This window comes from Pan troglodytes, chromosome 7 (assembly GCF_028858775.2).
Source record: "Pan troglodytes isolate AG18354 chromosome 7, NHGRI_mPanTro3-v2.0_pri, whole genome shotgun sequence".
NCBI classification, from domain to species: domain Eukaryota; kingdom Metazoa; phylum Chordata; class Mammalia; order Primates; family Hominidae; genus Pan; species Pan troglodytes.
This window is the reverse complement of record NC_072405.2, coordinates 38,147,880-38,174,816: the sequence shown is the minus strand read 5'-3', so window position 1 is coordinate 38,174,816 and position 26,937 is coordinate 38,147,880. Positions and strand designations below refer to the sequence as shown.

The 26,937-nt window shown below is 42.9% G+C and overlaps 1 long non-coding RNA gene across 2 annotated transcripts in view; it reads right to left on the bottom strand.

Moving 5' to 3' along the window:
• Positions 1-9,458: 9,458 nt before the first annotated feature.
• The window catches only part of LOC745398 (uncharacterized), a 50,143-nt gene continuing 32,664 nt past the window's right edge, over positions 9,459-26,937 (bottom strand). The window contains exons 2-4 of one of the 2 annotated variants that reach the window (XR_008536676.1): positions 17,491-17,606; positions 16,061-16,847; positions 9,459-11,113 (exon numbers count right to left, since the gene is read on the bottom strand). This is a non-coding gene — a long non-coding RNA (uncharacterized LOC745398). The remainder of the gene's footprint in view (positions 11,114-16,060; positions 16,848-17,490; positions 17,607-26,937) is intronic. The other variant, XR_008536677.1, reaches the window with a different exon arrangement.

Below are 26,937 nucleotides of genomic sequence, written 5' to 3'. Positions count from 1 at the left end.
CTCACTATGCTATGGAACTGGCCCTTGCAGAGTTGTGCCTCGTGAAGGGACACTGTAACCTCAAATGCTTTCTAAATGGATGGCCCCAAAACAGCAATGTCTCCCCTACACATACCCTCCCCTACTGGTGGCTGTCTTCATGGTAGAAGGGGAAGACAGCAAACATCCTACAGTTGTAGATTTTGGAAGTGGAGCATGAAAAAAATAAAACTGACCCTTGTGAGATTCATTTGTTTACAGAACAGGATTTTGTGGTCCAAACCATGCCTCTGGATGCCCTGGGGGGCGGCAGTAAATGGAAGCCTCTTGCTGGAGGGAGAAGCGTAGCTGCCCAGCTACTCACATATTCATATATTCTCTCTCGCTTGAGGCTGAATATATTTCTACCTAGCAAGGAAGCCGTGCTGACACACAGCCCGAGCACAGAATTCCACATTCCTTTGTGTTCAGGGAACAATGATTTAGGTTAGCTGGGATTAACCCACAGTTGAACCTCGGCGAGATGGGTTCCGAGTCTCTCAATGAATTCAGCCGTCACTGACAGCTTCGTGAATGGGATTCGCTGCCTGATGCGTGAGCTGAGTTGTCACAGGCAGGGCGGGGAAGGGCAGGCTGGAAAATCCCCATGCCTGGCTGCCTCCCGATGTGTTCCCCAAGATTGTGCTCTGGGGGTTTCTGTGAAGGGGAGCCCTCCCATTGCCAGCCTGCTCAGATCACACAGGCACGCACAGCCCTGCCTCACGGAAGCATCTGACAATTTTTAAAAAGTCCTTTCTGCAGAGAGCCCAGAGCCTGCATGTTTTAACCCCCAAGTGGTAGCAGGCTTGTTTTGATAGTTGGAGCCAGACATTCATATCTGTATAAAATAATACTGGACAATGAGGAATATGCATGAGATCACGAAAATAAGCAGTAAAGGCAGATTTTGATAGCCTCTCTCTAGAATTGTTAAGCCTTTCTTTTTTTTTCTTTTGAAAAGGGGATAGAAGGAAGAGCTGCACATCTGATATAATCAGTCCTTTTTGGAGAAATGTGTGAATGGGCTACTGTCAGTCCAAACAGGTGTCATTTAGTGTCCATCCATCTTATTTCTCTCACTAACATACCAGTCTCCCTTGTCTTCCACTCACATCATTCAAGGTGAAAAACACTGAATAGGTTCTTGTTGTTCTTTGTATTTTTTTCATTGTTCTAGGGCTGTGCTGATGCCGACACATCAAGTCTATGATTTGGAGGAAAAAGGAGGTAAGGAGGAGAGAACCAACATGCATTGAGCACCTGTCATGTGCTAGGCTTCATACCCATCATCTTATTTAATCTGCCCACATTTAAGATGTGGTGATGTCATCCCCACTTCCTGACTGAAGACACCACAGTTGAGACAGCTCCAGAAAGGGTCCCCACGTCTTGCAGAGGTTAGAGACAGAGGTTAGAGTCTGCCTCAACACACCCCTGAAAACCCCATGTGGCCTAAAAAGCAAAGCATTTAAAGTAGTATTCATAGTTATCTGTTTCATTTGTATATGCTGACTTACATATGTCAATTGCTATATCTTAGACAATGACATTTTATTTCAGTAGTTTATAAGCCTCATCCTTCAAATACTGAAAAAGAAAAAAAGAAATGCTCAAACAAGCTTTGAAAGTGTATTCATGGTCTTTAGCTTCCTAGATCTTTCTGTGACTTCTAGCTCACTCCATTTCTTAATGTGGCAGGGAGCTTCCACATTTGGGTGGAAACAGGGTCACCATGGGCCCTATTGATTTCAGGTCACACAAACGTGTCCCTACTTCCTCAGAGGATAGGCTTAAGAACAAAACACTTCCCTGGGTTTACCTAGATGGTGGCATTCAGGGAAGGGGAGAGGGGATGGCAGTAGAATGCCCAGGCTCTTTTGGGACAAAACTACCATGCTAGAGAGGATGGATAAGGTGGCACATGTGCTCGTCTTCAGGTTCCCTCCCCAAACTCATGACTGTCTCAGATGCTTGGGCTCCATCTGCTTCTCTATCTGGTGCATGTGCCCATTCACTCGGGCTTACCCCTACCCACTCTCCAGCACATAAGTAGATTATCTCTAGATCAAATGACATCCTTGACTCTCAGCTGCCATCAGTTGATGCAATCGGTGATTAATTAGGCATCAACAGTCTGGTGAATGACAACAGTGGGTTAACATTTAGAACAGACCTTTCTTCTGTCCTGTTTTGGTCCTTAATTGCCTGTTTTGGTTCATCTTAGCAAGCACCAAGCCGAGGCTGGGCGTGGTGGCTCAGGCCTGTAATCTTAGCACTTTGGGAGGCTGAGGCAGGTAGATCACCTGAGGTCAGGGGTTCAAGACCAGCCTGGCCAACATGGTGAAACCCCGTCTCTACTAAAATACAAAAATTAGCCGGGCATGGTGGCATGTGCCTGTAATCCCAGCTACTTGGGAGACTGAGGCAGGAGAATTGCTTGAACCTGGGAGGCGGAGGCTGCAGTGAGCTGATATCATGCCACTGCACTCCAGCCTGGGCAACAGAGTGAGACTGTCTCAAAACAAACAAACAAACACCAGTTAAAAAAAAAAAAAAGCACCAAGCCCAGACAAAGCTGTAACACATCTAGCTTCATCCATAGACACGTGTAAGTATTCTCAATGGAGTACAGTGGATGGGCACACCCATAGGACAGCTCTGGGTGCAGCTGAGTTTGACTGCCAGAGAAGTGTGGGGTAAATACTATTAAGATGAGCTTGATGCTGCTTGATGGAGCTGAGTGAGTGGTGCCATATGGCAAGGCTGTCATCACGAATAGCAGCAGCTGGGCTAGGAATAAAAAGGTGTCTCTGTGTGCAGCAGCACAGGGGAGGGGAATTCGAAAGACATCACAAAATCCTCTGGGGAAAAGAAACAGAAATGGAGTCAAAATGTGGCTGACCCTTTTCTTTCTCACCCTTGGCCCTGCTGGGAGCAGAAACAGAGTCCTTGAGGTCAAAACACAGCTGGCTTTGTCTTTCCCTTACGATTGTGGCCACACTGCTCTTCCAAAAACAGGTGTAGACTCCAACACCTGTGGTTTGCATGTCAGCTTTGGTGGGTGACATAGATTGGAGGGCAGGTTGCCATGAGGAGGTCCTCAGGCTGTAATATGGTCGATGAATCGGGAAGGTCTGAACACGCGGCTATGAAGGAAGGCAGGGGAGCAGAGGGGAGGCTGCAATGCAAGAGTTGAAGTGCTGGGTATCTCTGAGTTTCGAAGAACAGGGGCTTGAGGTGGGCTTGTCTCTAAGGGATAGGTCAAAGCTCAGAGAAAATCACACTGTGGGCTCTTCCATGCTCTCAGAATATTGCAACCTAGCTGGCATCTGGATAAAATAAGCCGCCTTCTGCAGGAGGAGTAGCTGAAGCAAAGCTGTCTTAAAAAGCCACATGTAGCCAGGGCAAATGTGTGTAGAGGGAGGAGGTGGGGATTTTCCTGCCTGAGAGCCGGCTCCGGGCCCACCTGCATTGCCTTGGCAACGGTGATGGGGGAGGAATTTATAGGCTCATTCCTACGTGAGTACCTTAGGTCTTTTTAAATTCCTGCTGGCTTCTCTAGCCACCCACCGCTTCTGTGAATCACTGCATGGGGCTCTGGGAGATGCTCTGTCACAGTCTGAGGCTTGACACAGCTCAGGGGATGCGGAGAGGTTCCGAGGGACTCGGGGAGCAGCTTTTCAACATTTTGCTTTGGTCTCTGGAATGTCAGTTCAAGGGCCTAGATGGAAAAAGCAACTTTGAAGTGTGATTGCTCAAATCCATTCATTCACCCAAAATGTGAAGGGCCTTCTAAACAGCTCAGTGAGGTGTAAAGCAATCAGAAGGTCGGAGTTTCTGCTGTGAACTGTTTATCGGTGCCACCTTGGGTGAGCTGCAGGTCAGATTCCTATCCGTAGTCTGGTCTCCTCTTTAAACATGAGTACTGGACGACCTGGCCACAGTGGGCCTATATACTCCAGCATTTTGTGCACCCTGATTGGACTTCTCTTTGATTAACCACAGCTGGCTTAAGAGCGCAGCACCTTTCCTGATTACCGTCGCCAAGAACTTACGAAACCAAGCCAAGCTAGTTGCCTTGTCAGCACCAGCCAACAGGAGTCGAGAGTCAGGGCTCAAAAACCGAATTTGGTGCCAAAAATCCAAATACACCGAACCAAGTGCTCACCTCCCAAATTGCATTAAAAAAAAAAAAACCCAACACCCCCAGTGCTTGTCCTAAATGCAGGTGATGCTTGTGTCATCCCCACTAGAATGAACCCGGAGACAGGCAAAGCTGGGTCTGAATGTTCACTGCTGCATCTCAGGGCCTAGCATGGAGTGTGGCAGACAGGAGGTGCTCTCTGAGGATCTGGGCTCTAGAAAGCTCCGTCATGAGGTTGTTATATGGAGAGGCATGGAGTCTGTTGTCACTGGCCCATTTTAAAGATGGTAACATTCCATGGTTAATAAGAATAGCTCATGTTTATTGACCTCTAAATTGTGTATAGCATCATCATAGGTGCATAATTTTAAAAAAGATTTTTCTTCTATCAAAGTTACACATGCACATAATTTAAAAAATCAGATTGTAAAAACTCCAGTCCCTACTCTCCTCAAAGTTTCTGTTCCCCAGAGGCAGCCATTTTTAACTCTTTCAGTGCATTTTTTTGGCATTAACTTTCATATCTTTATATAATGTGCTTGTCTTGCTATTAGGATTTCTTGCTCTGTAAAGTGAGGATCTAGTTCCCTTTTACTTCTTTGCCACCAAGACACAGACATATGCACACACAACACACTCCTCACAAACTCCACAAACACACCCCATGAATACACCCCCTAGCACACACCATGAAAACACACACAGCCCCCCCACACACCCCAAACACACTACACACACACCAAACATACATACACACCCGCACACTTTCTGGACCTCCCATTATTGCAATATGGTTATATTGTAATTTTGGATACAATAGTCATTGTTTGCATTTTACAGATATGTAGATGTTCTATACACTGACATGTAGTAAACTATGATTACTTTCTTTTGCTGCATAATTTCTCTGTTTCTCTTGAGTTAATTATTACCTTGGGTGTTTCATCTGTGCTTGTGTGTTTATGCTTCCTACTCTCTGATTTATCACTAAGTTCACTTCAGACTCTCCTCCAGTTGCAAATCTCTCAATATTTTTCAAGCAATTAGATATTCCGGTAAATTTCACCATTAAAAAGTATTCAATCTCCTTTCTTGGTTTCATTTTGTAAGGTGGGGAATAAGAACAATTTTAGCTTTTATCTAAGCATCCCACGAGGACAAATCAATTTGTAAGGTCCCCAGACCTGTAATTCTGAATGAGAGTTGGTCTACGTTCACATATTATTCTGTTTAATGTTGAAATTTTTTTTGTCCACCTGCCTCTAACACCTCCTAGAACTTTCTACTGTAAGACCTAGCTGCAAAAATACTTATGTCTTACAAGCTATAAGTATAAAAGCATATGTATCCTGCCCACTTCATCCTCCTATCAGCCCACATATACTGTGTCTTTTCAGTCTAAATAAGTCGGAGCTAAATTGAAAATTCCAATCTGGCTGGGCATAGTGGCTCACGCCTGGAATCCTAGCATTTTGGGAGGCCAAGGTGGGAAGATCACTTGAGCCCAGGAGGTTGAGACCAGACTGGGGAACACAGTAAGGACCCTGTCTCAATAAAAATAAAATAATTTTTTAAAAGAAAATAAAATCTTTAATATACATATCACATTTGAGGTACTTGCTACCACTGTCAAGGACTGACATTCTGGCATGGGGTTTGATTCTAGAATGTAAAATGGCTTGTGCTCTACCTTAAATGCTATTGGCTATCTAAAATGTATAAGATCACCCTTGGAACCATAGGATTTAGTACCTTTCCCACAATCCTCTCAAAGGTAAGAATTAAACGCACTTTGGATTAGGACATCAGAAGGCAGGGCAGCATTCTGGATGAGACTTAACCCAGTGGCATCCTAAAGGCTAGAACCCTGGCTGGAGAGAATACAAGAAGGAATACAAGACAACTGTATTCCTTCAAATACAAGTTTTGACAGCCTCCAGTCAAAGTCTGTCTGTCTTTGACATTCAGGTCCTTCTCTTTATTCTCAAACCACCCATGCCGATAGGGGGCCAGATATGTACTTCTTACTTTCAAATTAGCCAGATCATTGCCTCGCTAAGACAAGCAATTTAGATTTCAAGACGGGATTCTGGCTTTATTTTCACCCTACCCCAATTTTTCCCTCCCTATTTCCTTTCCTTTTCTTCTTCCTTTCTCTTTCCCCATTTCTGCCTCCTCTGCCTCCTCTGCCTCCCCTCCCTCCCTTCATCCCTCCCTCCCTTCCCTCCCTCCCTCCCTCCTTTTTTCTTCTTCTTCTTCCTCTCCTCTACCTCCTCCTCCTCCTCCTCCTCTTCCTTTCTCTCTTTCACCTACGAGGGCATGGATGTGAGAGTAAGATCATACTCTTGGGCTAAAATCTGTGTTTGGTTGGCTGTATGACCTTGAGAAGTCTACACAGGCTTGCTAAGCATTTCTTCATCTATAATATGGGGCTAATAAGACAAACTGTCAACTATGAGAATTCAACAAAGTTACACATGATAAGTACCGGGTACAGGGCTTGCTATATACTAATTGCAGAATAAATGGCTTCATAATAATATCTTAAAACATTCACCTCCAAATTCAATGCTGCTTGAAAGCAATATCCCCATTCTAGGAAATTTTGGCAGTGTTTACCATATGACTCCATCTTTCAGCTCTTTGGAATATTTGAATAGAACAAAATGTTGGTTTGGTTCAGAGAATATATTTTGGTCCATTTTATTCTGGCTTAATTATTTTAATAAATCTATAGATGTTGCTTGGGTTCATATTATGAAAATGTAAAATTGGGGCTGGGTTTGAGGCTTTTTCTTCTGGTGTTTTAGATATTAAAATCTTGGATTCATAGGATGTCATGGGACTCCTACCCTTCTACTGAAGCCCAGAAAAGAACATCCAGGGACTTGTGAAATAACAGACCTCTCGCTGCTGGAACAAGATACTGCCCAGGCTAAGTGGCATAGAAAGGATTTGATGAGTCTGTTACCTAATCGCACAATGTCATAGTTATCTGGAACAAACAATTCATGGGCCCATTGCCAAAGAGCCTCTTAATGTGGCTTCTCTTTGGCAGAATTGCATCTAGTGCTCACCTGTCAGTGGGAATGGCTGCGGTAGCTGACAGGAAAGGTGATGGAAAGGAAGTGTTTCAGGACTTTTATCTACAGCAGCACATCCCAGGTTAGCCTCTCAGCTGCTGTGCGTCATCAGAGGTCCTGAGTCTGGGTGCTCTGCGGGCTTTTATCTCAATGAAGCACTTGAGGCTGTTCAGGGTGCTTGACGAGAGAGAGGTGAATGGTTGTCAAGGCAACCTTCTTTGGATTCATTCACAGAATGGAAGTTGGAGTATGTAAGAAAGCCCCAGGAATAACGGTCACATTGGAACTACCCACATCTAGCCAGTTCAGGAAATCTGGGCATTTAAAAGGAGAAAATAAGATGAGAATATACACAACCAGGCTTACCTGGTATCTGCATTTTTCTTCTGTGGGTTTGATTTGAAGAAATTGTTTGGCTCAGAGAATAATGTCCCACTTCACTCCATGATGTCACAAATGGCTGCTGTTGTTATGACAGTTTGCAGAAAACACTTTGTGTAAGTCTCTTTTCTGAGTAAAATCCTAAAGATGTGATAGCTGACTTTCCCCGGAATATTTTAATGGCCTCTGCTGGGTGCAGTACCCAGTGTGTTCTGTGCCTGCATTTTAGTTACTTATTCATCCAGCCATTTATTCAACAAATACTGGCTGAGTATCTACTATGTGCCAAACTTTGTGCCCACATGAAGCTTATGTTGAACAAATATTTGTTGTTGAATATGGTGCTGGTATCATGTGCTGTGAACACAGGCAGGAAGGATGCCTGGGTACTTGGGGAGCCCTAGAGAATGCATGTCAGGGAGGCAGCTTCCCAGGCACCTTCATTCCGATAGCCCAACAGAAATGAAGCCCTGTTATTCTTCCATGAAACACTCTCACGCCACCCATTCTCTCAATCCAGGGCTTCTGTCCTGGGCAGAGTTGTTATCAATTTATGGGAAGATTGTTGAAAGAAGTTCCGAATGGTTCTTCCTGACTCCCATCACTAACCCATGTAATTCATCCTCTGCTGTCCTGACCAACACATTTTCCTTAGACACAATTTCCCTGAGAACCATCTTGATGGACCATCAAGGCTCATTATCTGTCTGACTCCAGTGAACATCTCTGGTTTTATTCCTTACTTCAGCTTCCATTTCTGATATGTTCATTTCTTCTCTGTGCCTAGGATGGACCTCCCATTTCTTTATCATGTAGTCCAGCCTGCTTGGGATGCCCTCTGTTCCCCTCCTGACCCCCAAATCACTGGCTCTGTGCCACTACCCCTACTCCCACCCATTGCTCAAGGCTCAGCTGAGCCTCATGTATATGGCCAAGATTGCTGGTTATTCTCCAATATTCATTCTGTCTTCTTTCACGGTGATAGAATTTTAGCTGGGAATATGATTGGCCAGAACAAAGACCACAAGTCCCAGTTTCTCTAGTAACAAAACAAGATCATTCATGAGCAAGTTTGTGCAACTTCTGGATCATATTCTTAAAGGGAGGGGCATCCTCTTTCCTTGCCGCTTTCTGGGATGGGAATGTGGACAGGGTGTGGACTCACTGAACTATGTGGATGCACATCTGTACACTAGGAAGGCAGAGAACCACAGGAAGGGATGGAGTCTCCAACAGCATGGAGCTGCCCTAGAAGGTCCACACTGTATCATCCCTAGGTGCTTACTCTTAGACACATGGGACGAATCACTTCTGTTGTGTTTAAGCTTTTTAGAATTTGGGTTTCTGCTACAGCAGCAGAATTTCACATCTCCTCCAGGAAGCCTTCCTGGCTCTTCCCTTCTTGAAACTCTCTACCATGACCATAAAATCTGGTGTGTATTCATTTTCACTTTATTGCTTCCTTACTCATCTTAAAATCTTTTCACTTTATTGCTTCCTAATTCATCTTCTTTTACCAGCTAGGCTTTAGGAGATGGACCGAAAATTATACCATGTAATTTATAAGTGCCAATAAATACACTTTGGTGATGATCTGACAGGAGGGGTAGCTCAGTCTGTAATGTGAGCAATGGGAAGCGTCTGTAAATACAGATGAAGCTTTGCTTGCTTGCCCTCTGCTCAACTCATGCTGTGTGGCCTGGTTCCTAATAGGTCATGGACCCATAACGCTCTATGGCCTGGGGGCTGGGGACCCCTCTTGTGGAGCACCCTACATAGCTACACAGATATATGCAGGGAAGAAGAGTGGGTTTACAGAGAACACACACGTGTGCATGTTTATCTACCATTTATTAAGTATCTTAATCATATCTCCTCCACAGAGAAGCAAACATCCCCCTATTCAAGGTTAAAAGAAGCGTTCGTCTTTGAAGCCCCACTAGAGCAGTTATCTCTAGTGAACTAGGGTTTTTAATGGCCTTTCACAATAATTACAAATTTAATTAACCTCTCTGCTTTGATCAGTCAGGGCTGTTTCTCATTACCTTCCCCAATGCCTGTTTCTGAGTCAAGAGCTATTCCTGGGCCTTCCCTTTCCAGCTATAAAGTACTGTTTAGGTTTAATTTAGTCTGGCACAGCTGTAAAGAAAGCAACTCTCCTGCTCAACAGCCTCCAATGACTCCCCGTTGACCACTGAATTAAGTACAAACTCCTTAGCCCGGCATTTGGGCCTTCCACAGTCTGGCCCCAGACCCTCTTCTAATCTCATCCCAACTCTTCCTGCACTTGCACTTTGTAGCTCGTGTTTCTCAGCAGGCCCTTGTCTTCCTGACTTGGGGTCTTACTTCTGCAGCTCCTTCTGCCCAGTCACTTGGCCACCCACATCCTACACCTGCCCCTTGTTGAACTCTCATCTTCCAGGAAGCCTTCCCTGCCAGCTCCCTCTCCAGTTGAATCCAGACCCCCACCCCCTGCCAATCACCTGGGATCATATTACTCCCTGTTCTGATTTTTCACAGAAATTCACACCTCATAATCCTGTTCTGAATGATAGTTATTGTGCATTCATCTTGTTCTCTCTCATTAGACTGTAGATTTTAACAGAAGGAATATCTTACCCATCTTTGTGCTCATCAGCACTTAAAACATCACCTTAACGGCACTACCATAACCATTTCAGAGGTCCTATTTTGGTCCAAGCACTTTGCTAGACACTTTAAATAAACTGTTTTTCTTATCTTCGCCAGGCCAGATTAGGAAGTGGAACCTCAGGCAGGTCAAGTGACTTTCCCAAGTTTGCAGCAAGGAAGCACCTACTGGGTTGTGTTGGGGGAAGGGCTGGGGACAGTGACATTGTGCTTGGCAAGCACAATTGCTTTCTGTTGCTACTACTGACCACACTTTTCAGAATGTGGGCCAACATCTCCAGGGAGAACGATGATAAGTTTGCTTCTGAACCTCTGGCAGGGTGTAAGCACCGATCTTCAGTAATAAACCATAGCCTGTGATGTTAGTATCAGGTCTTCTGCTTTGATGATGGTTTGCCAGGCAGTCCTCTATCGCCCTGGAGTTGGAACTTTCTCAGCTACTAGAGTGTCCCAGAGTATTTGAGCTCTGTCCCTATCATTGGTCATTTCCCAGGTTCTCCAGCAGCTCATGAAGCTTCTTTAGCGGTTAATGCTGGAAGTTTGAGACCTCTCTCTGGAGCTCCCTTCAACCTCTGAGATGAGGTCTTCATCCTCTACTCTGGGTAGGAGAGAAGATGCTTACCATCCTGAGTGAGTCACACCTGGAAATGGCCAGGAACCAAAACTGCCTGGAGGCAAAGGAGATGTGAAAGGGATCCCAGCAGAGCAGAAGGCAGACTTCACACCTCTTCTTCTTCTTCCCTGATGCTTCCTGTGGGAGCAGCTGGGCATTCTCCAGATTCTGTTTCCTGAAGCTTACCATCCTGGTCCAGCATCCCATGGTCATGACCGCCTAAAACTTACCAGAAATGGGGAGGAAGAGGGCTGGGCTCAGCTCAGGGCTACTTGCTCAGGGAGTGTCTATGTGAAAGCTAGTGTGTGGGGGGAGCTAATGAAGGGAACTGTGGCGCACACAGTCCAGGTGCGGTGCCCCAGTGGGCAGAGGAAGGTCGGGGATTGTGTTGGGGCATAGAGGTGTGGAAGCAGGGAATGATGCATCAAGCTTGCTTGACTGACAGTCACATTCGCTTGCTCCATACCACCTGCCTTTACTAGGTAAAAATGTGCTTTTTTGGCACGGAGGGAAACAGAAAAAATGAGATGGCTATTTGGGGGTGTCCTATGTTTCCCCACTCTTATGCCCCAGCTTTATCATTTACACTCCCCACCCACCCATTTATTTACTCCCCTCACCTCTGTTAACAGGAGTGGATCACAATGGGCTTTGGTGCTGCAAAGTGACCTGTAAGCCTCTGGCATCTCTGCATTTTTGTTCTCGTTTTTGTAAAACTTCTATTTTAAATTCAGTGGTGCACGTGCAATGTATTGTATATTTCAAAATAGAAGAGAGGACTTGAAATGTTCCCACATAGAAGTGATAAATACTGAAGATGATGGACACGCAGATACCCTGACTTGATCATGACACATTCTATGCATAATTGATACATAATACTTTTACGTATTGATGGGGTACATGTGATACTTTGTACCTCATAAATATGTAAAAGTATTATGTATCGATCAAAAAAGTAAAAAACATAAGAAATTTCTAAAAATCCACCATGATTCATGTCATGATCCTTCTATTATTGACTGATAAGATTTTTTTCTAAATTTGTGTTATTATGAATAACATTGTAAGAAACTTTTTGATATGTAATTTCTTGCCTCCAACGCTGATTTCTTCTTTGGGAAGGATTTCTAGAAGGGAAATTAGTGGACCAATGATGTAAAGGTATAAAGATGTAAAGGCATTTGATTGCTTTCCCAAGAGGATGAATCTCTACATATCTCCACCCACAGTCTGTGAGATTACCCGTGCCAGACAAAGAGAATTACTGCCATCATGAGTATTATAATTCTTTAAAACATTTGCCAATTTGAAAGGAGATGGAATACCTCTCTGTAACATTAATTCCTAATTCTTTGATTACAAACAAGAGCACCTATATTTCTTTTTCTAACCATTGATTTTTTATGAAATGTCATTTGTGTATTGTTTTTATTTATTAAAGAAAAATGTAATATTTTATTAAATAATTTAGGAATTATTTATAAATTTTTATGTTGAGATTTTTAATTTGTTCCTTTATCCCTTTGTTCATTTATGAATAATCAACAGGTGCCTACCATGTGCCAGACACTGCTCTGACTAGACCCTGGGAATACTGCTGTGAATAAAATAAAGTCCCTGTCCTGTAGTGGGGTGGTGGGAAGAGAATGGATAAATGATGATTGGTGCTAAATAGAAAAGTAAATCAAAGAAGGGGCTACTGAGTACTGGGAAATGCAGTTTACAGTCAGATGGTTAGATAACTTCTCACTGAGATGACTTTCTTAAAGAAAGGGAAATCACAGGGAAATTAACAAATAAGCCATGCAGGAATTTGGAGGAAGTGTTCTATGCAGGAGAAACAGCAAGTGCAAAGTCCCAAGGCAGAAACACATCTGGCATGTTAGAGGAGGAAGAAGGAGGATGGTGTATTTGGAGCAGAGTAAGAAGGGAAAAAAGTAGTTGAAGATGAAGTCAGAGAGGTAAATGGAGCCAGAATATCAGGATTCTTTTGAATCACTCTGAAAACTTTGACTTTCTACTCAGAATGAGCTGAAAGACATTGGAAGTGTATTAGTCAACTATTATTGCCTAATGCTGCATAACAAGCAATCCCAATTTTCAATGGTTTACAAGAACCAACTTTATTTTTCACTTATGGTTCTGTGGGTCAATTGTGGAGGCTCTGCTTCAAGCTGAAGATTGGGTTCCTGATGGCTTCAACTGCCTCTGCATTCTGAGATGGAAGCTGCCAGAGCATGCTCTGCTAATGGCAGATAGCAGAAAGACAAGAGGGAAAGCCGCCAAACCAGCAAGCACGCTGAAAACCTCTGCTCACATCCGTTGGTCTAAGCAAGTCATTTGACCAAGCCCAATATCCATGGGGCAAAGATGTCATACAATCTTCCACAGAAGGTAGCGGAGTAGAGAGGTGAACTGATTTTTATGTTAAAAAATTACTTCTAGACCCACAAACCATCACTAGTCTAAACCATGTTTAGTCGATAGTCTTTTTCAGATGCAATATCCCACATTCTTAAATATTTTAAAAATTGTTAATGAGGTAGAAATAGCATAAGTCCTATCACAATTAATATCCTCTCCCACTACTCCCTATCTATAAAAGCAGAACCCTGGAAGCAGGAAGAGAGAATCATTGCAAGCACAAGTTTTCACCTAGCAGAAGTGCTGTGCTGTGGAGATAAATAATGCTTTCCCACTAAAAACCACATTAAAAAATTAGGGATCCCAGCATCCCACTTGGATATTTATGCAGTAGGTTTGCTGATTTGCCCCTTCTGCTAATTTGGGGAGTAGAAAAATTTAACAATTGGCATTATGTTTGGCCAAAAGTAACAAAATCTCAACTATAAAGGGCTTAAACAATAAAGTATCTATTCGTCTCAGGCAAAACATATCTAAATAGGCAGTCCAGAGTTCACAATGTCATCCATATCCCAGCCTCTTTCTCTCTTTGCACTCTGCTATCCTTGGCTTGTGGCTTTCATCCTCAGAGTCACAAGACGGACATTACATCCACATTCTAGGCAAGATGAATGGAGAAAGGGCAACAGGCTAAAGGGGGTCTACCAGTTCAGTCTGTGGCCTTTAAAAACATTCCCCAAATCCCTTCCCAATAGCCCTTATTAAAGCAAGCGGGAAGGGGTTATGAGTAGCTCTTGGGTAGCCAATCCAAAGTGTTTTCAACAGAACAGAGGATAAGTGGAGCGAGATGATAGAACAGGGGGCCATGCATGAAACAACCAGCACTCCTACTATTGGGCATGGCAAAGATTATCAAATCTCTAGGGATCGATTGGCACCAGAGCTAGTGATCTGGCTTGAAACTTCCTGCCTAGGGAAGGGCATAGGGCTGGTCTTGCTACCTGTGCCATAGTCAGGAATGATCCAATTTCATTTCCTTTTTTAAAACCAATTTAATTTAAAAATATTTTAATGGACTTTAATTTTTAGAGAAGTTTTAGATCCATAGCAGAATTGAGCAGAAAATACAGAGTTCTGTTCTGTTATCCTGACCGCACACCTGCAGAGTCTCCTTCACTATTGACATTCTGCACCAGAGTGGGACATTTGTTACAATTGATGACCCTACATTGACATGTCATTCTCACCCAAAATCCATAGTTTACATTACAGCTCACTCTGGGTGTTACACTGACAAAGACTCCTGATCCTTGACCAAGCTGTTGTTATGCTCCTCTGAGTCCTCTTCTTGACTAGGCCTCGACCTGGGCCTCCGGCCTGTCCTTGCTGGGCTTGCATCACTCAGTAAGTATCTTGTGGCTGGGCGCGGTGGCTCACGCCTGTAATCCCAGCATTTTGGGAGGCCAAGGCAGGAGGATTGCCTGAGCTCAGGAGTTTGCAACCACCCTGGGCCACATGGTGAAACCCCATCTCTACTAAAATACAAAAAAATTAGCCAGGCATGGTGGTGCATACCTGTAATCCCAGCTATTTGAAGGCTGAGGAAGGACAGTCGCTTGAACCCGGGAGGCAGAGGTTGCAGTGAGCTGAGATCACACCACTGCACTTCCACCTGGGTGACAGAGGGAGACTCTGTCTAAAAAAAATCTTGCTCAGTCAGTTTAGTGAGAAATGCTACACCTTTGAAATCTGATCACTCTGGATGTATGATCAATTTCTGCTTCCCCCACTCTTGATATCTGGTCACCCTGGCTTGCCTTTAGCAAGAACCCTAAGTTGGTTTAACAAGAATCTCTCTGCTCTTGATTTCTCCTCTTAGGAATTTTCCACCCACTGATTCCCTCATTCTATTCATGGGCTATGAGTCCTCAGCTGTCTTTGTTATATTGGAATTGAGCCTGAATTCTCTAGCCTGTTGTAGTAAGTTTCGACACCCATCGTAATAGTCCTGAATAAAATCTTCATTATTGTTTTAACAAGTGGCAGAATAATTTCTTCTTTAACAATATAATCTATGGGTTTGGACTATGTAAAATGTCATATAGTCACCGTTATAGTATCATACAGGGTAGTTTCACTGCCCTAAAATTCCTCTATGCTCTGCTTATTCATCCCTCCCTCCCCACTAACCTCTGGCGACCACTGACTATAATAAAGACGTCCCAGATACTTGCAGATTTCCTGATCTCGGGTGTTCTATGGGAGTTATGGAGGCCTGTGACCACACTTTGACGTAAGAAGCTCATGGGAGGGTGGAGTTTTCCTTGCCCAAGAGTGATGCTGGCAGTAGAGGGTAATGGTGCCCATGGGAGCTGTGATCTCAGGAAGATTGGGGGCTGCAGAGACAATGGTGGGAGACCAGGATGGAGAGGACCAGAGCTTCCTGAGCTCTGATGTCATATAGCTGGGAAGCTCAGAGAGCTGAGGGACACTTGGGGTGGGTGAGTGTCTCAGAGCAACTGGGTAAGAGCTGACCCAGTTTATGAAAAGTTAATCAATTGCACCAAAACCATTTTTTAAGCAATCCTATCTTTCCTTACCATCTTTCAAATTTATTAAATTCTTACATACATCAAGACTTACTTCTAACTTGTCTATTCTCTTCAGTTGAACTGTCAGTTTCAGTGCCAGTCCCATGCTGTTTTACATATTATAACTTTATAATATATTTTAATGCCTGGTGAGGCTAATGCTAGTATCTCCTCATTACTTTTATTTTGCCAAAATATTTGTCAATATACTTACCCATTTATTTTTTTCAGATGAACTTTAGATCTCCTTTGTTATGTTTCAAAAGAATATCTCTTGATATCTTAGTTATGATTGGGGAAGAACTGGCATCTTCCTTTGTACAAACCCCTGGACTATATGAATGAAATGAAGATGAGTAATCTGCCAGGAAGATTTGGAGATCAAATCCTAGACTTCTAACTCTTGGAGGTCTACGTGACAAGGAAGGTAAACAAATGGAAAACTTTAGTAGGAATATTTTTCTCCTCACTCTTTTTCTTACATGTCACTGATCTCTAAGACTTCATGACTTGCCTTTTCTTGATGCTTCCCGCACAGCTGTTTTCTTTTTCCTCACCACCAGACCCCGAGCACGCACAGTGGAGGAATGAGAGAAGCTTACATAAAAATAACTCTTGTTAATTAAAAAATATCACTGAGTTCCATTAGGCAAGTGAGGGATGCCACACTTAATTTGTCATGGTTTGCAGCACTAGGTCCCCCAGACTGATACCTTTCTTTGAAAGAAGAAGCTTGTCATCAAGCTGGTGGGTCTCTTAGGTCTGTTGTGGTTGTGATTCCAGATGTCAAGTCTCATCCCATTGTTGGTGGAAGTCTGGGATGCAGCCCTGCCTTCCAGCTGCTCTGGCTGTTGTTCTGTTATGGAAAATGGAAGCTGTGCTCCTGTGTTGGAAGATGGGAATTATCGCTGGCGCATCTGTCAGCATCCAGCTCTTTGATGGGGATTTTGCACCTTTCGCTTTTGCATTGTTTCACATTATGCATTTTGTAGGTCACTCCCCTGCAAGGCAGAGGGAAAAGGCCATTATTGGAGTACTTCTTTTTTTTTGAAGATTTACACTTTTTGCTTTTATTACAAAGTATTGTGAAATCTTCTGCTCCATCAGTTGTGAGAGTAGGAAATTTAAGTCAATCACTTCAGTAATATTTTGGCTCTTAGTTTAGGGTTCATCCTTTCCCTAGGGACTGCATTGAGATAAGTTAGATTGAGTGAAAGGTAAAGACTAACACTTTGAACTGATGTCATTTCCATGGTGAAGAACTAACTGCTAAGAGCAAGTTAACAGGCAGCAGTTTTGAGAGACAGAAAAGTCATCCAGACAGGAAGATTGGGAACTTCCTCAATGAGTTTGTCTTCCTCATTTATTACACTCAGTTTGTCAACAATCTTGTTAAATATACGTTTTAAAGGCAATTTTTTCACAAGCTCTAGGACACATTCAAAATATTACATGCAAGTGTATGTTATAAATAATCCTAAAGTAAACATACATGTAACTACCACCATCTGGACATTTCACATCAAGTTATAAAACGCTTTCATCATCTGGATGACTTCTTGCTTCCCCCCTCGCCCCTCTCTCTCGGCTGTTTCCCCTCCTCCAGCCCCTAAGGACTGGTGTCTTTTATTTCCCCAGACTTACTCAAAGCCTTGACTTGGTTTTATGCTTTGCTCTTTATTGCACAGATCTGAACAAGGACGGCAGCTGGGGTGACATTTCATTTATCCAGAGATGCAAGGGTGCTGAAGCTTGACATCCTTATTTGCCATCATGAAAAGCATTTGAAAGGGGGAAAGAAGAAAATTGATTGCAGAAAACCTTAGATTGATGAGCATGAGTAAGGGCTGCAGGGGGCACTGGAAAATTCAGGTGCTGTCTCTTTTCTATGAATTCTGCCTTTCCTCCCTGATCTTGAAGACTCTTCAGTAAATAGAACACATCCACTTTACATATTAAGTGACAGAAAAACAATTTTCCATGACATGAGGACCTCCAGTCTATATTTTATTTATTGTGGTAAAATATACATAACTTTATCATTTTAAACACTTTTAAGTGTACAGTTCAATGACATTGAGTACATTTACATTTTTGTGCAAACATCATAGTCATCTATCTCCAGAACTTTTAATCATCCCAAACAGAAACTCTGCACCTATTGAACATTAACCCCCATTCCTTCCTCCCTCCAGCCCCTGGTAACCTCTATTCTACCCTCTGTCTATATGGATTCGCCCGTTCTAGGTACCTCATGTAAGTAGATTCATATAATATTTGTCCTTTTATATCTGGCTTATTTCACTTAGCATAATGTTTGTGGTTCATTCATGTAGTAGCGTGTCAGAACTTTATTCCTTTTTAGGCTTGAATAATATTCCATTCTATGTATATACCATATTCTGTTTATTCAGTCATCTGTTGGTGGACATCTGAGTTGTTTCCACATTTTGGCTATGGTGAATAATACTGCTATGAATATTGGCGTCTGTTTGATTCTCTCTCTTCAGTTCTTTTGGATATATACCTACGAGTGAGACTGCTGGATCATATAGTAATTCTGTTTAATTTTTTGAGGAACTACCAAAGTGTTTTCACAGTGACTGCACCATTTTACCTTCCCATCAGAAATGTACAAAGCTTCCAATGTCTTTACATCCTTACCAATATGTTTTTTTTTTAATTTTTTGTTTTTTGATAATGGCAATCCTATAAGTGTGAAATCGTATCTTGTTGTGGTTTTGATTTGCATGTCCCTAGTGGCTAGTGACATTGCACATCTTTTGGTACTTATTAGCCATTTGTATATCTTCTTTGGAGAAATGTCTATTCAGAGCCTTTGACCAGGTTTGCATTGGGCTGCTCATTTGTTTTAATTATAGGACCTCTTTATATATCCTAGATATTAATTCCTTACCAGATAAATTTATTTGCAAATACTTTCTCCCATTCTTTGGGTTGCCTTTTCATTCTCTTGCAAGGGTCCTTTAGGGCACAAAGTCTTCAATTTCAGTGAAGTTCAGTTTATCTATTTTTTCTTTTGTTGCTTGTGCTTTTGGTGTCATATCCAAGAAATCATTGACAAATGCAATGTTATAAAGCTCTTGCCCTATGTTTTCTTCTAGGAGCTTTATAGTTTTATGTCTTTATTCCATTTGAATTGATTTGTACATATAGTATAAGGTAAGGTAAGATAGGGTAAGGACCCAGTTGGTTCTTTAGCAGGTAGATATCCAGTTTTCTCAGCACCATTCATTGAAGATGCTGTCCGTTCCCCATTGATGGTCTTGGCACCGTTACTGAAAATCAATCGACATTATACGTAAGGATTTTCATTCTACTGACCACAAGCTGGTTCGGAGAAATTGGTCTCAGATAGTGCTAAAAAAAAGTTATTACTGAACCACAGCAACAAGTACATTTTCTTGGGTAAATACTATTGTTTTTCAGTCTACATAATACATTGAATTAGAATATCTTGAACATGCTTTTATCCATTTGTTATTGATGTTTACTTGTTGATGATGCTATCATTTTTCTAAATATGACAGTCTCAATCCTTTCTCATCCTGCAAGGTGAACAGTGATTTCTTCACTAAATAGTCCTGAAATTCTCAGAGGATCACTTAGAGGGGGATAGGGTTTTTGGAATGCTGTGACCTTGGTCTGTGGAGAAGGAGGCACCTAGGAGTTGGCACCAAATGACTGCTGGAAGTGTAATTTACATGATATTGGCATTATTGTGACTCTATGTGCCTTTTTTCCTTGAGACATCTTTCGGGCATTTGAAAGCCCATGTTTACGGCATCCTAATGTTTTCAGATTGTTTTCTTAAATGCTGTCCTATATGGTTCTCATGACCTCTCTGTGAAGTAACCCAGTTAGATATATATTTTATTAGTTAAAGACCTGAGACTCACAGAAGTTGAGTGGCCATGTCCAAAGCTCATAGCCAGGAAGTGGAGGACCTGGGACACGCGTCCTGGCTCCTGACCCTGAGGCTCTCCTTTTACAGTGCACACCAGAATACAGCACCTGCTATTCTGACTTACATCATTTCTAGAAATGGGTTATTGGCAGATGAGACACCGTCTTCTCCCTCCTCATCATGGAAGGCTGAGTATTAGGCAGAATGATAAAGGTGAAGTCTACAGAGACTAAGTGCAGTTTTTCTTGGTACATTCCCATTGTAAGTAGCAGATTAAGAACTACCAGAAAAAAATATAGCCATGGAGAAGGAAAAGCTTTGCTCTGAAAGACCTTCTCCCCACAGTGAGAATTCTGGTTTCACATGGAAATGGCAGGCAGTAGGATGGCCATTCTCATAAATCATGTCACGTGGTGAAGGCAGAGGCCTCCTCATTTAGAACAAGGCTTTAATTTCCCAGATGAACAAACCAAGGACCAGGGAAGGAAGTGATTTCCTCATGGTCAAGCTGCTGAATAAAGACAGATCAGGCACTGGCACCCTGCCCTCCTACTTTCAGCTAACAAACCTTGCTAGGGAGCATTCCTATTTCACAGCTACCTTCTCTAGCATCCTCATTTTTGCACATGTGCTGTCATTTTTTTAGATATCAGGATGAAGCCTCAATCATCTTGAATAAAAAATACAAACATAGACTTGTTCACCAAATTGTCCTGAAATTCTTTTCATAAAAGGAAACAATTTGAATCTTGGATGGAGTAAACTGAGTGCAAAAAGAAGGAAAAACTGCTTCAGACAACAGGTCACTGTATTAGGCCATTCCTGCATCGCTGTAAAGAAACACCTGAGACTGGGTCATTTATTAAAAAAGAAGAGGTTTAATTGGCTCACGGTTCTGCAGGCTTTATTGGAAGTATGATGCCAGCATCTGTTCAGCTTCTAGTGAAGCCTCAGGGAGTTTTTAATCATGGTGGAAGGCAAAACAGGAATAGGCACATCACATAACAAAAGCAAGAACAAGCGAGAGAGAGTTGGGAGGGAGGTGTCACACACCTTTAAACAACCAGATCTCACAATAACCCACTAACAGAAAGACAGCACCAAGCCGTGAGGGATCTGTGCCTATGATACGAACACCTCCCACCAAGCCCCACCTCCAGCACTGGGGATTATGATTCAACATGAGATTTGGCAGGGACAAATATCTAAACTATATCAGTCATTTAATATGCTCTCTATATATATGAATATTAAAACAGGAAGAAATCTAAGAAAACATAATTTATTGATTGCCTAATTGATAGAATTACAATGAATGATAATTCATTGGACACATTTTTATTGCATATTAGTATGTGCTAGGCACAGTGATTAGTACTATGAATATAATGGTGAGCAAAAATGAGCATGGTCCCATCTTCATGAAGCATATAGTCTGGTGGCAAAGATAGGCATCAAACAGATAAACATATAAATACATGTAACATTAATGCTTTAATATGTTTTATGATGAAGAAGTATGTGGTGCTGTGAGGGAATTTAACAGAAGAGAGATCCCTGGATTTGTAATTCAGTCTTTCCTGTAGTTGGATGGAACTTGGAATAGCCAAGGAGTTGAAAGAAGACCAGTGCAGTTGGAATTCAGAGAACAGTAGGAGCATGACGTGAATAGAGGATGTAGGATGGGTAGGAGCTGCAGGGTGCAGGATATTTTATGGAGGATAAGGATTTGATCTTTCTCCAAAGAGCACTGAGAAACCATTAAATGACTTGGATGGGGCACAGAGAAGATGTGGTGGGAGCTGTTATCATATTAATCCTTTGAAAATATATATTTTTTTGACTGCAGGATAATAGGCTGGAAGATGGCAAGAACAGGTGCAGGGAGATCTGTTAAGTGCTTGTTGAAGTAGCCTACGCAGGACACAATGGTGGTTTGACTTTGTGATATGGGAATAGGGAAGAAGAGAAATGGATATATTTGAGAGGTATTTAGAGGTTAAGTGGACTGGATTCGGTAATGCATAAAATCTGGAGGGGGAGGGAGAGGAAAGCACCAACAATGACTCCAGGTCTCTTAAATTGCACTACTGAATTGACGGCAGTGCCATTCATTGGGATAGACGTTGGAAGGGGAGTGGCTCTAATGCAGGGAGAGAATGCTTGGGCTTAGACTGCAAGGTAAATTTGAGGCATCCGTAAGTAGAAATGGACATACAGTACAGGACCGGAACTCAGAAGATGGTGTTAGCTAGAGATATAAATTTGGAATTTGTGAATGACTGGCTATTGAAGCCATAAACATGGACAAGACAGACAGAAAGTACAGAGAGAGAAGATAAGAGGGCCCAGTGTGGAGTCTTTGGTATTATGAGTCTTGATGGCCTAAACTGAGAGGATGAGTAGGTGAAGGACACAGAGAAGGTGCAGCCAGAGAGTAGAAACCATGAGGTGCGATGTGATGGTGACCAAGGGAAAAAGATTGTGTTGAAGAAGAAAGCAGTGGTCTTCTAAGTCAAATCCTGCTTGGAGATTCTGTAAGGTGAGGACTAGAAAAGGTACATTGGACTTAATGGTGTGAAGATCATTGAAGAGGCTTAGCTACATCAGTGGATAGCTGTGAGGGGAAGTCTATTGGGAGTGAGATGAGGAATGAACAGGAGGAAAGCAAATGGCACTAAAGTGGTACTTATGGTCTTCCTTTGTGCATCTGCTCATGAAATGTGCCCCAGGCTGGGTGCAAGAACAGGTCCCAGAAAAACCTGTGATTTGCAGTATGACCATTGCTAAATCACCTAACCCTTCCCTGCCTCCATTTCCTTAATCAATTCTATGGACTATAACCAGGGCTCATGAGGGATAGAAGAGCTTTGGAAATCCAAGCTTAAATTAGTCCTTAAATTCACTAAGCGCCAAATGGCAATTATTTTAAAAACTATTTTCCTGTTAAAGATGTGTCCTCCCTCACACCTCAAGAAGATTTTTGGTTTATTTTTGTTTGTATTAGAAGGGATATTCCCCTTTTCCAAATCTGGTCAACAATAGAAAGTCCCTATCTATGTTCTCTTGTGATCTTGGTTTAGGAGATAATATCAAATCTCCCATGTATGTATTGGCTAGTAACGTATTTATTTACCCTTAAGACCTATATTGTTTTTATAATCCTAAGGCTGATGTGAAAGAGGAGAAAAACCTGTTTTTTATTTGTTTTCTAAATGATCACTAGGTACACCAGAGAGGATTATCCTTCAACAAATATGCCACAGAGTTGAAGGAGGTGATCATGAATCCCTTAGAGTCTTAGAAGCTCTCACAATGTGACTGATTCCATATGTTTAATGGTAAATATGATAAGCCCTTTAGATTTCTCTGTTAACTTAATTTCCCAGACTGCCACAATGGTGAGTAATTGAATATTAACCTAGATGAAAATGGAAGCTGTGGACACATGCCAGTTGTCTCATACCAATGGCTCCCTAACGTGAAAAGCTCTGCTGATACCCAAAACCTTACTATGGCCTTTCTTGAAGGAGCAGGTCTGTTGGAAAATACAGTTATTGTTGGCTAGATAATTGATATTTGGTTTTTGTTCTCTTGAAGATATTTATAGGGCCCAAATCAGTGGTATGGTAGACTGAGAGGCCTGTGAGAAGTACAGTCAGGGGATATGAGTGAAGATTTGTTGTCTTAGAGCAATGGCTGGAGATTGGGCCAGGCCTGGACCCTTAAAATCTCCTGCTCTATCCTCCGTATTCTTTTTTTGCTGTTTATGTGTTTGGGAGTAAAGGACTCCAGGGTCTTAAGATATAACAGAGTGATAAGATGGAATCACCCTGGATCCCTGAGTCACCACTTGGTGGTGAGCCTCCAGGAGGAACTTTCCCATTAGACTGCTGCCTGAGCAAGAAATAGACCTTTGTGGTGTCAAGCCATGAAAATTTTTGAGTTGTTTGACATAGCAGTTGGTTTACCTGGAGTAACACATCACAGATCTATAATGCAATGTGAGCTGTGCTATAAGCGAAGCTTATATAAAGTGTTATAAGAAGAGACAAAGGCCTGAGAAGGATAGAAAGATGAGATGATATTTAAGCTTGATAAACAGAGAAGAGTTTGCCAAATGAAACAGGTGTGGAGACAATTTAAACAAGTGGTCTAGTGTGGGCAAAGCCCATGGTGCATGGAAATATATTCTGAGTAAGAGTGAGTGACAAAGTTCCTTTATGGGACCTTTGTAGGGGGCAATTGGAGAAGATGCTGAGGCCAGAGCAAGCACTGAGGGCTATACCTCTTTAGTTTTATCCAGAAGACAGTAAGGAACTGCCAATATTTCCAAGAGAAAAGCACATGTTAGAAGGATCCTCTGGCATCTGTGTGCGGTATGGATGAAGAAGGTTGCACGTGGAGGCTGGAAGTACATTTAGAAAGTTGTTTCAGACCTGTGATCCCAGCACTTTGGGAGGCCAAGGTCAGATCACTTGAGGTGAAGAGTTTGAGGCCAGCCTGGCCAATATGGTGAAACCCTGCCTCTACTAAAAATACAACAGTTAATTGGCTGTGGTGGCAGGTGCCTGTAATCCCAGCTACTTGGGAGGCTGAGGCAGGAGAGTCGCTTGAATCCAGGGGGTGGAGGTTGCAGTGAGCTGAGATCACACCACTGCACTCTAGCCTGGGCGACAGAGTGAGAGAGAAAAACAAAAGAAAGTTGCTTCAGAAATCTAGCAGGAACTTACAAGAAAATATACATGCAGCACACAAAACACAGGACCGAACACTAAGAAATATTAGGGCCATTTTGTTTCTTTTCCCTGAATGAGGGAAATGACTGTGGGAATAAAGAGAAAGTGAGTGGATAAAAGAGGCTTTTGGAAGCTATAAATCCTTGATGAACAAGTATTGAATAAATGATGCAGTATCTTTTGGGGATGCTGAGTGGTCTGACTGTTAAACACCCTATGGTGGGGATGAGGGTTACTAAATAACTGTGTCCCATGTCCTCTCCTCTCACTAGAAGCTCTTAAAAATCCAGACATCCAACAAGAGACCAATAGGATACACTGATGTTTTATGAATGGGGCCAGGACCAGCCTGAGTGTGGAGCCTCGTGGGCTGAGTTTCCCCAGGATTCAGAGCCCTGAGGTTGAGTTTTCTACTGGTCAGCTGGATCAGATAATCAGTACCTGTGGGTTGGTGGCGGCAGGGAATTGGGGTCAGGCGAGAGGGATTGCATCTCTGGAAGCCTTTTGTGCTGTTGTGCTGTCCCATGAAGGGCCCCTTTAGGGAGGGTGGGTGATATGGACAACATGAATGAGGGACAGAGAGCCATATATTCTCAGTTATGCACAAGGCAGCCAGCTCAGCTGCAGGAGGAGATTGCCCACTTGTTCATCATATCCAGATTCTTGCTGTTAGGTCTCCCCTCCTACATGAGGCATGGATTGGTGGTGAAGTAGGTTGGTGGTGAGCACTAAACGGGAAAGAGTAAAGGTATAGTTGCCTAAAGTATGGACCTTTTCAGGCAATTATAGGAGAGTGGACAGTAATGATGAAATCGATGGAAATTTGGTGCAAGGGGGGAAGAGGGATCCTCTGACAGAGACCCTGCCATCATCAGTCTAGGCAGGGAAGGGACACTGAGATGTCAAGATGTCATCACATCTATTCCTGGAAATGCAGGGCTGCACTTCCAGCCATACCCGGGGGAAGCTGTCTGCTCTTTCTGAAAATACCTTGAGATTTCGTTAACACATTGTCCCTTTTAATATACACCACTGTCTTACCACCCTAGGGAACTTTTTTTCTCTCTCTCTCTCTTTTTTTTTCTTTCTTTCTTTTTCTTTTTCTGTGTGTGTGTGTGTGTGTGTGTGTGTGTGTCTAATCTAATTCCTTACAGCTGCAATATATTCTGTTTTTCCTTGCAGTTCAGCTGCTATAAAGAGACAGTGCCCGGCCACCCATACAGCATTCCATTGTGGCAGACAATGGACTGGTGAAATGCAACGTAGACAGTCTGAGGACCCTGTGCAATGGAAACTCCAATTGAAATTGTACATAGTCACTAACATTCTACCTATTCAAGGGGGCTGAAGACAGAGTCTAAGAAAAAGCTCTGAAGCCAGAGCACTGTTGCAGCCTCGGCCTCATTTTCCAACAGGCACTCTAGAGTTATAAATACACGCATGGGCCACAGGGATGGCAGAGGTAGACAGGAGCTGTGTGGGTGTGGGCCAGCTCCCGGGCTCATCTTTGGCAGTATGGAGTGCTGGCATGTTGTACTTGTTCCGTGAGAATCTGGGTCCACACTTCTATTCTGCATGCCTGGTTTCTCGAAGGGACAGTGACCTCTACCAAGAAAACAGCTAGTGGGGCTGTTTACATGGAACAATGAGGCTTGGTGTTGGTCTGGATCTGGTTAACTGGGGGAAAGGAAGGGAGTCGCTATGACTTTATCCCACTTTGCTTTGCAGAAGTCTTTCATATAATCAGAGGGCTAGAAAAGAAACAGAAATACATATGCCGGCTGCTACATTTTACAGAAGAGGAAACGGAGGCACCCAGAGATAAAGCCACTTATACAAAATCATGGTGAGATAAGGGTTCTCAGAGATTGGTTGTGTGTAAGAGAAACCCAGTTGAACAAGGTGAGGGTCAAGGTAAGCCCAAGACCTCAGGGCAAGAAGTGCCAAAAGGAATGGAACCAGGAGCTTAAAACCTTTGGAAACTAAGGTTTCTTATTCTCCTCTCTCTTTTCCGTGTGGTCTCTCGTATTTGTTTCTCTGCTCATCTCTTTCCATCTCGTTTTTCTCAATAGCCCAACCTCTTCATGAGCCAAATCTGTTCCCCGTGTTCTCTCCCCGATGGTGCCCCAGCAGAGATGAATGGTGGCCCTAGGCTGGAGCACCCCTGACCACGTTCCAGTGACAACTTTGGGGAAGTGTAGATCTGACTGGCCCATCCTGGTTCAGGGCTTCCACTCCACCTCTGCTTCCCAAACCCCTCACCCTCTCACAGGGACTACAGAGCAGGGGTTCTGAGAAGGACAGGGAAATTGGCTACCCTGTCTACTAAGTGATAGAACTAGAACGAGCTCTTGGACTCCTTTTCCTGTGCTTTTCCATTACACTGGGCTGTGTCCACATGAACACTCAGAAGTCAAGTACAAA